The following is a 13,199-nucleotide window of genomic DNA, read 5'->3' on the forward strand; positions in this document are numbered from 1 at the left end:
AGTAGCTTTAGATAGTTTTTAGCTGAGGGAAGGAGCCACCTGATCAATTTTCATGTGTCCCCTATTAATGAGAAAGTGGGTAAAGTAGCAACCACAGCAGTATTTCCCAGGAATTAGGTCAATATCAATTCATCTGAAAAATTAATCCCCATCCATGATACTGCTAATTCACCATGGTGTAGGTTGATATTTCTCTAGGTGTATTTTTCAGTGTGAATGAGAAAAAAATGTTACTATTTAATACTACTGGAGAACAGCATTTTTACCTTCTCCAAAAACAACATAATTCTGCAATCAGAAAGCAGTTCATGAATCCATACTTTGAAGTCAAAAGGAGCTTTTATGTGCCTAAATTTAAGCACGTACTGAAATTGAATTGGGCTGTATTCAGAAGAACGATAATGAAAGATTCCATTAGTAGTCTCAAACACATGTGGTTGGAGCTCAACTTAAATGTATTCCAATGTAGCATTTCAAAATGTCTTAGCTGTTTTTTTAATCTGCTTGCTGAACACACTGAGATTGTTCATTGTGCTTTCTTTTGGCTGTAAATTAAATCTTTCAATATCACCTCATCAGGTGTTTTTTCTATCTCAGAATCTTGTTTTCTTTTGTATGCAAAGTATTTTATAGTCCCTTACTAGCTTAGGGGTTTTTTTTTTGTAAAAAATCTACAGAAGGCAATGTTGCAGTTTTTATTTTTAACAGTAGTGAAAAGCTTCTTATAACACTTAAAGGTTTATAAAAAGTATACCCTCTGTACATTTTTAAGAACTTTGAACTTTTTTAAGACTTTTATAAAATGTAAAAATAGGACTTCAGTAGCTGAGTTCTATTAGGAATTTTTTGTGTTGTTTGAGTTATAGTCAATTTTTAGATTTATCAACCAAAACCAGAAAAACAATTCTTTAGTCAGGATGAAGAGTAAAAAGAGTTAAACTTAAGGTGGCTTGCTGGAATTATTTTGCACATTTTGAAGTTAATTGCAATACTGTGTTTCTTCATGGAATTAAATTATATTGGATGTTCCCCTCATTATCAGAGCTAAATGGATAATGAAGTAAAATGACAGTATTGCATCACTCCTATAAGGATAATGTCTAAGAAAATCTATTGAGTGTCTATGTTTTAACTTATAGATAATTAGAAAAGTTGGAGTTAGAGGCAGATTTTGGCATAAAATGTGGGAAGATACATGCTTTGTTTTAACTATCAGTTTTTCTATGTGTGTTGCACGTTGCCCAAGGCCTGACAGGCCAGTGTGCAGTGAGAGCAGGTCCCTCAGACTGCTGCCAATTATCACTGTAGCCTGCACTTATCATCTGCTTCTATGCAGCTGCTTTATTTTGGCTTAGGTATTTTTTTTCCCCCTTAGGATTTTAGGATATTGTTTCACAGCCTCTTGCTGCAGGTTTTGACTCTTAATACTGTCCTCCTTGCTGATGGCTTCTCTAATTCAGGGCTTGCCTTCTTGTTCATTTTTATAATAAACTATTTCCTTGAAGAAAAATTGGAGGGGAAAAAAAAAGAATTTAAAAACCAAACAAATCCATGAGACTATTATTATTTTTGCTACCATTTCCTTGCATTCTCTCTCCTACACATATCTGTCTCTCAGTAGGAATTGAACGCTGAGCATTATCTCTACTTTCTGTTTCCTCTGCTATGCATAACGGAGGCCTGTTCTTTCTTGTTGGTACAGGACAGATGTTAAAAGGCTATGGGTGAGCAGGTTGTGTGTGTGTGAGATTGCTTTGGGTTGTGCTTTCTTTGCATTTGGTTCATTGATGAATTTAGATTTGTGTTGACAGAATTACTCCAGTCACAAATGTGTATCAGGAAGAAGATGAGAGCCTGTTCTTGATGGTGTTCATGGAAGTCTTGCTGTGGATTTAGATAGTTGGGTTATTCAGCTTCAGAGGGTGCCAAGAACTGGTGGGTCCTTTTGAGTGTGCTCATTTTGGTTTAGAAAGGTAGCAGTAGCTACACTGATAACTTTAGGGAACAGAAGATTTCTTGCTTTCTTAGGCAATCCGTAAATAGCTTTTATTTTTATTCTCAGTGCTCTTATTCCTCAGGAATTCATTAAGGTTTCACTAAAGAAGCTTTCTTCTTTAAAATTGAAGCCCTGGAAATCTTGGGAATATCTGAAAAGTCTAATTTTATATTGACTTTGTAAGTTACCAGGCAGTTAAAGAAAACTTTGCTGCTGCACACACTATTTCTTTTACTGCTCTTTAATAGTGATCATTAGTAGCCCTCATCACATGTTTTTTACTTTCCTTAACCAGTTTTCACAATGATTTACAGTGTTTATTTAGATTTAAAACCACTGATGTTTATCTTGCAGCTTTAGTGTCTTGTGGGATTTACTCAGAAGTACGCTGCAGTAGAAGCATAGCTGTAGGTCTGAAAATACTCCTTTAGAAAAGCTTCACTGCATTTAATTCTCTGCCTAAAGACCTCTTAGGAGAGCTGTGGTGGAAGCAATGCTGTGTAACCGGGGTGGAGCTGGAGAGCAGTCACTTGGCTGAAATGGATCTGTCTTGCATTGTTGCCACAGAGCTCACCTCTGACATCAGCTGTCACAGCAACTTCTGGAGGTAACCTCACATTTTGGATGACGCAGAGTGAGAACCTGAGTGATGCAATTTGGGAGGTGGCAGCCAGGATGGAAGACAGCAAAGAGAGACCAAGATAATCCAACACAAATGCACTGTCTGGACTTTATGGGCACCTGTGATTTTGAGCTAAAAGCTGTGCTGTAGAGCACACAGAAGTGCTCTGTGCACTGCTTTAGCTGAGATGTTGGGAACTTTCTCCCATTTAAAGGCATTTGAGATATAAAAAAGAAGGTGTCCATATATCCCTTGCCCAATGGATGCACTTCCCATCCCAGGGGGTATTTCTGTTGGGCTTTTAGCCATGGCTGTTTTTCAGATAAAAGACATTGAAAAAGATCACAAATTATTTCTTGGGAAATGCACTATTTTTATGTCATTGTGGGTTTTGTAATCACACGGCTGTAAACTCAAAAGAGAAATGTTTCAAATGTTAAGTTTCACTGAGAAATGTCAGTAGAGGCTTGTTTTCCAGTTAAAAGGATAAAATGGAAATTTACCTTCCTAGCTCCCCTGCTCTGACTCAGAATCCAAATACAGTGATATAAAGTGGTTCTATTCATTTGTTAAGGACAGTATCAAAATCATGAATGAAGAAGAATGATTAATATCCTGAATACCAGTCTTACAAATTATCTCTCATGTTTTCTATCACAATTCCTCACTTTTGTTTTTAAGTCCTAGTTATTAAGGACTTTAAGGACTCACTAAATATAGCTTAAAATTTTAAAATTTCAGGTCATACCAAATTGCTAATTACCTCAGGTATCTTTAGCTAATAAAATGGGTTTAATAGTTTACTGGTGTGAAGCTGTGATTGGATCATCATTAAAGCTGCTTTGGGCCTCCAGATTGTAGGGATTTTCAAAGCAACATGTGTTTGCTGGAGACAGTTGCATATTAAATTTTAAAGTTTTTTATTTACATTTTTAACATTATTCTTTCCACCCCAACTTTATTACCAAATGTTTGCAGAAAAGAAACTTTGTTAGCCTGCTGTGGTAATAATCATTTCCTTCCCACCTTTTTTTAGATAAAAATACTGCATGATGAGGAGGCCACATTCTTGAAGTTTTTTATTTCTATGCATAGCATACTGTTTATACAAAATGCCCCATTTTGATAAGTGTTCAAGTAAGGGGTAAGTGTACAAATAGGTAGCTAGATAGATGTGGAGGAAAGTTATAACTAAGCAGCTCCCTTGAAAACAATTCACAGGCAGTATCTGCCTATATATATGAAATCAAAAAGGTCTTCATATGAGAGTATTAGAGCTCATTGTCAGTAATGCTGAGAGGAATTCACTTGCCTTGTGTCCTTCAAGTGCTGCTCTTATGCGAGATTTTCTGGTCTATAGGTTTCAAAGCAGCTCTCAGCAGTGGTGTTCCAGGAGACATACTGATCTGTGCAGTTATTCTCTTCACTCTTAAAAGTTAATGTGTAATGCATACATGCAGTGTATATGTAGTCAAAAATAGAAACTAAAGGGTTGTGGGAAGCATGAAACTGTTGTTTGTTTACAAGAAGCTGTATCAAAGAGTTTAAATGTATGCTCTTTAGCAATGTATGCTCTTTAGCTCTTTTTACAGTAAAGTAGCTTATTTTTCTTAAAGCACACTTCTATGGAAAATTTCAGATGTAATTTAATATAATGTAAAAAGTGCCTGAGGTACTTAGCACTGATGCCTCTTTCTGATTCTGATTGTTTGTGCTATTTGATTATACAGGTTTTTTTCCCTTGAAATGGCTTACTTGTATATACATTCTCTTTTGATCTAATTTTTGAAGTGCTTTTTGAAATGGAATCAGACATGGAATAACTGAAAGATTGAAAAGTGAATAATAGTCCATTGGGATGAACCTTTACTAGAATTAATTTGATGACTCATTAGTTGTCATTGAGATAGGTGCTGTAAAGAAGTATGGGGTTTTCTTCCTAAAGTTGTGTACTGCTGTATTTGTCTGTGATGTGACATTTTCAATGAAGCTGCCACCCTGTAAAGGTGAATTTGTTTTCTTTTTCATTCTCAGAGAAAGTAATTTCTTTTCCTAGGGGATAGAAGGAAAAAAAAACCCCAAACTAAAAACCACCAAAATACTCAAGGTTGCTTAGTATGTAAAAAACTTAGTGACCAGAAAGCAAAAATGAGTTGGTATTGGCTTGTTTTGTTATTTTTAGGCTTGTTATTTGTTTGCTTGCTTGTCTTCTGGATTAGTGATTGACAGTATCTGAACATGGGGGAAAAGTGAAACACAAAGCAGAATAATTTGTGAAAAAAGAGTAGTCTTTTTGGCAGGGCATATGTTGGTAAACCAGTGCAGCTGTTCAATTTTTCTAAGAAATGGAGCTTGACTGAGTCAAGGTGACAGTGAAGGAGTTAGAGGCTATGGAACCCACTCATGGAACCACATGCAGAAAATTGCAGAAAGTTGGTGAAAACTGAGATAAAGTGTAGACTGGAGAGAAAATGTGGTTTTGTATCTCATGTTTGCTTTAAACAAAAAATTTCTTTATAAGACTGATGTGGCCATTGTGTCCGTGCACACCGAGTGGCATCACAGTCTCCATCTGAATGAGACACACAGGATATGCCACTCTTACTGCATAATTCTTTATACATGGTGACTTTCATGATTAATGATGATGTTTTGTGTTGGTGATATCAGTAGACGTGAAGCCTGAGACTCAGCATTACTATTACTTTGGAAACTGATCTCCCTTGCCAGAGGCAGTGCAGTCTCTGTAACCAGGTACAGAAGCAAATTCCAGTTCAGTACAGTGAGTTACACAAACCATGTGTTGCAAAGTAGCTAGTAAGAGCCTTAAGTATAAATTAGTGCAGTGTCCATCTTTATTTCAGGAATATTATGTGTTTGTTTGCTTAAATCTATTACAAATACATACATTTGAGATGATCCAATATGAAACGTTGAAGTTGTAGCTGAGCCTGGAATGCCATCTACCTAAATATTAGTACTTCTTTTTCAGTTCAATTAATTTAATTTTTTCTATTGGCAAAATAACCACCTAGACAAATATAAAACATGAAATATTTTGCTGCAGTTGTATTTTTAAAACCAGGATTATTTACCATGGCACTACTAGAGGAAAAGCAGAAGTGAAAAATTAAGAAGTTATTTACCTCTAAATTGTCTTGGAAGTGACATTGAAGACATAAGAACTGCACAATACGTTGTGCTACAAGCTCTATTTTGCATGCCAATAATAAAATAGTTTAGGATGCATGAGGCTTATTTAGAGTTGTGGGAAGTGTTTTGACTTTTTTTTTCCTTTGGATGTACTATTTTTTCCTCAGTTCCTATCTCTCATCTGTCGATAGTTTCAGTGGATTTTTTTTTGCCTCTGAGAACGTCACCAAGTAGAGAAATCATCTGAGCAGCTGAAATTTGACTTAGAACATGTAAGCACTTGGATTCTGAAGGATATATGAGCAAGTATCAGTGATTCTAGTTGGTGCTGAAATACTGGCTGTGGTTTCTGACTGAATGGTGTGCTGGCTCATTTTAGAAAAAAGGAAGAGGTGTAACTCTCTACATGCAAAGAAAGAATTATTATGTGACCAGATCCCTAAGGAAAGCAACATGATATCTTTTACAGAAGGGAGAAATAATTGGAAATGGAAAATTACTTCAGAAAGATAGAATAAAAGAGCTTAGTGTACCTATTGCATCTCTCCTAATCCAGCAAGCAATTTTTCCCAGTACTTGCTTGGTCTGTGGGTGATTTATGTAAGTTGTATTAAATTTCTACATGAAGTATTCTGTTACTATGGTGATAGGTGCCACTCCACACAGATTGTTTAAATAAAATTAAAGCAATTCTTTGTACTCAGCAAGCTGGGTAATTGCTATTAGTTTGTACACAAGGGTTATGAACTTAGAGTACTGCAGGTTTATTGCATTTTCAGGGAAGGGCTCTAGACTTCTAGAAGCATGTGTGTAGGTTGCATAAGAAATGTCATTTTATAGCATGTATTTAGTAGCTTGCATTGTATTTTCCCATTAGAGATTTTTTTCCTTCTCTTACTGTGATGCCTGCTCACCATCCTGCTTTCTCCCACCTTTCTCTGTCAGTTCTTACGCACGTTTCCAATGGGCAAAGACAGAGTGGGTCCTGCAGGTTCAGCTGAGTTCTGGCTTTAGTGGGGAGGGGAAGAGAATTAATTGTAATAGAATGAGGATGTTACAGACCCAGTGGCAAGAAACTGCAGGAATTGAAACACTGTAGCAAGAGTGAGAAAGAAAGCAAATATTTCTGAATGGCAGTAGGAATAAAATCGACAGGATTTGTGTGGGAAGCAAAGAGGAGTTGAAAATGGCACCCAGGTTGTGAGCTTGTGGGACATAAGGTGGTGGTGCTGTTGACAGAGATAGGGAAAGAAAGGGGGAACAGGGAGTGTTTGGGAAGAAACGTGATTGCAGCTCTTAAGCATCCTGTGTTAGGGCTGGTGGCAAATATCCAGAAGGAGATTCTGAACTGTGAATGTGAACAGAAGGGCTGAGAGATCTGTGACTCATCCACACAGAGATGATAATTAAAGCAGCATGATTTTAGGAGGCTGCTGAGCAATAGGGAAGAGGTTGCAGAAAAGGGGAGAGTTGAGGATAGAGCTCTCTGGGACTGTTGCAGTTGAAGCAGCCATAATGGGAGACTTTTTGAGCAGCCCAGTGGAAAGAAAGTCATGGAAATAGGGATGGTTACAGAGAAATACAGTGTAGATTTTAACATTGTCTGTGTAATTTTAAAATTTAATTTTGTGTGGCAGCAGCCAAGGGTTACCTGTGCAAGCACTGACTGTCGTATAGTTTGGAGGAGCCTGCTATTGCATTTTAGTTAGGTAAGAGACAGAAGAAAGATATTTCCTTTCCCCCTTTCTCTGTTCCAAACATGTGTAATTTTCAGTGTCCAAGGTCCAAACCTTTTGTATCCAACAACCTTCCAGACCTCAAAATATGAGATGTGGTAAAGCACGTCAGGAAACGGCTGACTGTGTCATGCTCTTACTTCTTAGCATGGTGCCAGAGGAGAATGTTACCTGCTTATCAGCTTCTATAGCTTTTGGGGCATTTAAGGTTTTTTTGTTCCTTGTACTTTTGAAGGGGGGTTGTAGGCAGGGGTTGAAGAGAGCTGTATATCTGCCAGTTTGTATTCTGTTATTCCAGTAATTACCCAGACATACCTTTAAATCACAGTCTAAGCAGAATTCCATAATATCCATCAGTTTTCCAATCATCATGGTCTACAAAACACAGCATTTTGTCATAGCCAGCCATATCCTGGGCTGCTTCAAAAGCAGGTTGAGAGAGGTGATTCTCCCACTTTACTCCATCCTTTTGAGACCCCAGCTGCAGTGCTGCATCCAGCTCTGAGAAGGAGAAGGAGGTGGGTCTGTTGGAACGACTCTAGAGGACATCATGAAGATGGTCAGGGGGCTGGAGTGCCTCTGCTATGAAGTCAAGCCAAGTGTTCAGCCTGGAGAAGAGAATGCTTCAGGAAGACCTTATAAGCAGCCTTCCAGTGCCTAAAAGGGGCTACAAAAGAGCTGGAGAGGGACTTTTCACAGGGGCATGTAGTGACAGGACAAGGGGGATTGGCTTTAAACTGAAAGAGGGCAGTTTTAGATTAGATATTGGGAAGAAATTCTTCAGTGTGAGGGTGGTGAGGCACTGGAATAGGTTGTCCAGAGGAGTTTTGGATGCTTCATCCCTGGCAGTGTTCAAGGCCAGGCTGAATGGGGCCCTGAGAAACCTGCTCTAGTGGGTGGTATCCCTAGAGATACCTGTCAGCCTCTCTGTCTGTCTACATAACCTCGCAGTAATGGAGTGCAATCCAGCCTCTGTTTGAAAGGTGTTTGGATTCCCTTGCAGTTCTCAAAACGCATGCTCTGGGAAGCAATGCAATGTCCTTAAATCGTGATCATGACAAACGACATGGCGTGCATAAGTTGTAATTGTTCCTCTTTGGGTTGATCCACTTCTGTTCTACCACTTGTATGGCCTCAGCAGATATGGCCTCCTTTAATGTCTGTTAACAAAAATTGCAATTCATGGTGTGTGTTACGGCACATATTGTGTTTAAGTACTGAATGATGACAGACTTGGTGGGCTTCCACCACAAATACTGCCCATGGGGAAAAGTTGCTTCTCAGGCTGTAGTAAGTAGTCTCAAAATACTATTTGCTTTCTTTTCCTTCAGGATTTATTGCATTTTATCATGTATTATATATTTTATTCAAAGAAGTCTTTCCAGGGATAAGGAGTCAGTACATAACAACAGCACTGCCTATGGCAGTGGTGTAGGAACTAGGTGATCATTAAGTCCCTTCGAGCCCAAACCATTCGAGGATATCATTCAAGTCTATCATTCAGTTTCAAAACTGTCATTGTTTATTCGTGCCAACAGCTGTATTAGAAATATTTTCAGTGTATTTTCCAATTATTGAAAGGCTAAATGAACTCAACCTGTCTTACCCTTTTACCTGTTTGGAAACTATGTACCAGTGTCTTTGTCTGAGAAAAGTGATAAAAGATAATAATGAATGAAAGTACACTAAAGGTTATAAAACTTCTGCCACCTTCATGTGTTGGCCAAGCTTTAGACTTTGTCATCCTTATTGTTGAGAACTTTTGTGAAGACCTTCAGTGACGACTCCAGCAAAACTCAGTCTTGTGGCTCTCTTGCTTTAGCTGAATTGGGCAGAATTCAAACCAAATGAGTCCTTCTAGGGCCAATGGCATAAATTCCCTAGACCCGGTGACACTCGAACAGGCGCCTTGAGGCCAGAACAACTTATTCTACTGAGACTGAAGGGACTGGAAGTTACGGTCTGGGCATTCTCAAGTTAATTATTTTTTATTGTTGCTAAGTAGCAAGACCAACAGATCATCCATTTGACTTGTACTGCTATTAAAGTATTCGGTTACAGTTTTAATCAATTTGAGAAGCAAAGGGATGGAAAGGATTGTTTGGCTTAATTCCAGCCAGTGGCTACATTGCTCAAGAGGGTTTTATGCCAAAGGTTTGGCAATTTATGAGAGTCTGAACCCCCTTTTAAGCAATCATGTAATTCATTATTTTTGTTACAAATAGAAAACTGGAGCTGCATAGCCTAGAATATTTTGAATGACTTGAAAAACAGTGGTGACTATCAGACATGTTTTTAAGCAGTATGTAAAATCTAGCCCTCTTGAAACTAGATATGGAAGATTAATGGGCTTTTTAATACATTTTCCAGGTAATTTTGCAACCACTTTTTAAATGATGTTCCTAACACAATTATCAAAATTTTTTCTGCCACATACTGGAAAAGACAGTGCAATATTCACATACATAAATAGGTATTAAAAAGCTTAATCACTTTGTTAATTATAATTAGCTTCTTGTAAATTCAGTTGGACTGCAGAGAAAAATAAATGCAGAAATAAGTGAAGAAGCTCCACCACAAGCATCATAAAAGCTACCCAGAGAATTTATGATATCATGGCAAGCTCTTGCTCTTCACAAGTTGCTCCAGTTGAATTGATCACACAGCCTGCCATTTTAGGCAATGCTACTATCATATGCATTTACAAAAGACATTTTTGGGTTAAGGTGTTACCTGACAATTGTGACATTTAGGGTTTGTTCCTGAAAATCATGTAGTCTGTTTCTATATCAGTTCTGCCTAGGAATTTGCCTTGCCTTATAGGAAAAAATATATTAGGATGACTACATATACATGGGCAACTAAGGCATTTTGCTGAGCAAGAAAATATAATTAAAGGGGTCCACGTCATCTCTTGTGTACTCTGGTGTAAGGATTATTAGAAATGCTGAAATGTTATTGAAAGATTTAATGCATTTATTTCTGCATTTCTCCCTTTTTAAAATCCATTAATTATTTCTATGTGTATATTTCTTTTTCTGAACTAGCATAATTTTATTCTGAAGTAAAGTTATGGAGTTGACAGGAACTTAAGACTGCCAAGAAGAGTGCAGCTGCCTGGAATACATGGCAAAACCATGAAAAATAGTAATAGTTGTAGTAGGGGTAATAATGATGGAAAGTTTCAAGATTATAGCCTGCAAGTATCCTGAGAGAAGTTTTTGACAGGTAATTGCAATAGGTAATTTGACAGGTTGCCAACTTGGACTTGTAAACCAGATCACATAGATACAAAATTAGAAGTGTTTTCTGCAGCATATTTATCCCACAGTTACAGTACTGGAGAGCTGCATGAACATTTTTTATCTGTGGGACATGGGAGCAGTAGGGGTGGTTGGCAGGTTGTCTGTATCTCAGTTCTTCACATTTGGAGTTGAATTGAGACTTAATGTGAGTGCAAAGAAAACGAAGAATAAGAAATGTGCTAGTGTAATTAGCTGATCCCATTCCCCACTTCAGTGAGATACTAAGACAAATGTTTTAAAAGAAGGTGGTAATACTGAAGATAGAAGAAAAAATAAGGATCAATAAAGCATCATAAACACTGCTTTTGAAAACAAAAAAAATCCACAAATAGTTGTATTTCATATATGTTGTCTCACGTCTGATTTGTTCTAGAAATGTCTAGGGTGGGATGGGTAAAATGTTCACATTTTGCAGTGTTGTCACCAGTCAGAGCTGTCTTATTCAGTGGGTTTCATTTAAACGTCCTCAGCAATTATTCCTTATGACATTATGGTAGGATCTGTGCAGATACAGTTAATTTATTTTTTATTTTTTTTTGTGGAGACAATGTGAAGGTCAGAACTTCTAAAAGAAATAAGCAGTGCCTCTCAGTTACAGTGTGGTGTAGGTCTTGCTAGTCTTAAAATTAGGTTTTGAAATTGTACTGGGATAGAAGATGGAGAAGAAGCCGCTCCTTGATTTGTGTGGTTTGTTCTTGCTGCTCTTATCTTCCTCCCTTATTGCTTTTTTTCTTTTCCTTCCAGTTTTGGAGCTCTTGTTTCTCTTTCTTTAGGATTTTAGCCTAGTTCCAGCTGTATGACAAAGGTACCTTTTGCCGTTTTTGTGCATGAGGCAGAGCTGGAAAGAGTGATCATGAAGATGTGATATTAGTCACAAAGTTGTTCTATCGTATTTCCCTTTTAAAGCTCTCCTTTTTCTCGTGGATGATACTCTGCCATTTTTCTCCCTTAAACTACTAATGGCCAGTATTTGACTGTATCTTCAGGAAATGTAAATTAGCACAGCTTCGTTTTTTGCTATATTAACAATGTGTGTCATTAATGTTGTAGAAAATAATTGACAATTAGAAGATAACCTTACAGCGTTTCAGCTGAAGTTTTGTTTGGTTGGTTAGAAGATCACATAGCCTAGCTGTACTTACAGTATGGCAGTGAATATATATGCAAAGTTCAGAGAATAAACAGGTAGAAGTAATACATTTCCTCCTTGCTGTAACTGTGCCTTTCAGTCCAGGGATAATCACAGTATTGGTTTAACTAAGTGAATAGCAAATTTTTAGCTTGTGTAGGAGTAAAGCTTGGTTGCAGATTTTTATGTGTTCTCGCTTTTCTAAAGTAGAGAAAAAGTTGATGTTAAACTTGCATATGATCTGTTTCTTACCTTAATTGCAATATTTTGATACTCTAGTTAAACAGATATTAAAGAAAATCTTTCAGGAGTAAGATATAGGCTTGTATGGAAGAAAAAACATTCTCCAGGTGTGGGTGGTATTGCTACTAAGAATAAAAATTTATTTCTAATTGCATAGTTGGAGTCTTTTTATAGTTCTCAAGTGCTTTAAGCTCTTTTAGGTGAGATAAAGTGGGTATAAAAAAGCAATAACTGTAAATGGTAAAAGCCCCCAGTAACAAGCAGTAAACCCAAGGGGTTTTTGTGGAGGGTGGGCACAGTTCTCTTCAGTGCTTGCTTAAAGACAAAGCACAAGGCAGCAAAGGGGAAATAAACAGTTCCCTGTGACAGAAAGTGGCATGTGGCTTTTGCTCCTGGGGTTGTTCAGAAGCAGTCTCAGCCCTCATCTCTAGGGATGGCTGCAGGAAGAGGAATAAAGCTGTAGGGATCAGCTTGGTGACCTTTTCCTAAGTTTCTTTGAATCCTAGACTTCAGGGCTGCTCTGGGTTGCCATCATGGTTCTTCACATTTCTGCACATTTCCCAGAGTTCATGCCTGAATTATGTTTAGTTGGATGTCATTCATGTATGGAAAAAGTGTATTTTGCTTTTTTTACCTAAGCATTGCATCTGCTGTCCTCCAGTCTTTATGTCTTTTATGGTTTACTGGACTGTTAATTTTTCTCTTGCCTGAATAGGAAGGTGGAGTATCAACAATCTGCTGTTGCTATGTGATGAACTTGTTTAGCAATTCTTCTACTCAAACTCTGGATTTGTAGGGATATGTGTGTCGAGGAGGGAAATTCAAGGTGAATCTATCCATAGACTGGATGCCTGAGAAGTTTTCCACTTGTTTTACTATCTTTTGTGGATTCAGAAGTATTTTATTTTTTATATATAGTCTTAGTTTGTCAGAAGAAAGCATATTTCTTTAGCTTCCTTCATGATTGTGGGGGAGTTTTCAGTTCAAGGATTTAGCAATATTTCTCTGTTATTCA

General features: G+C 37.5%; 1 protein-coding gene across 5 annotated transcripts in view; it reads left to right on the top strand.

Moving 5' to 3' along the window:
• CNKSR2 (connector enhancer of kinase suppressor of Ras 2) overlaps nt 1-13,199 on the top strand; it is a 206,790-nt gene that overhangs the window by 60,516 nt on the left and 133,075 nt on the right. The gene's annotated exons all lie outside the window — the stretch shown is intronic.

Source organism: Motacilla alba, chromosome 1, assembly GCF_015832195.1.
Source record: "Motacilla alba alba isolate MOTALB_02 chromosome 1, Motacilla_alba_V1.0_pri, whole genome shotgun sequence".
NCBI lineage: Eukaryota > Metazoa > Chordata > Aves > Passeriformes > Motacillidae > Motacilla > Motacilla alba.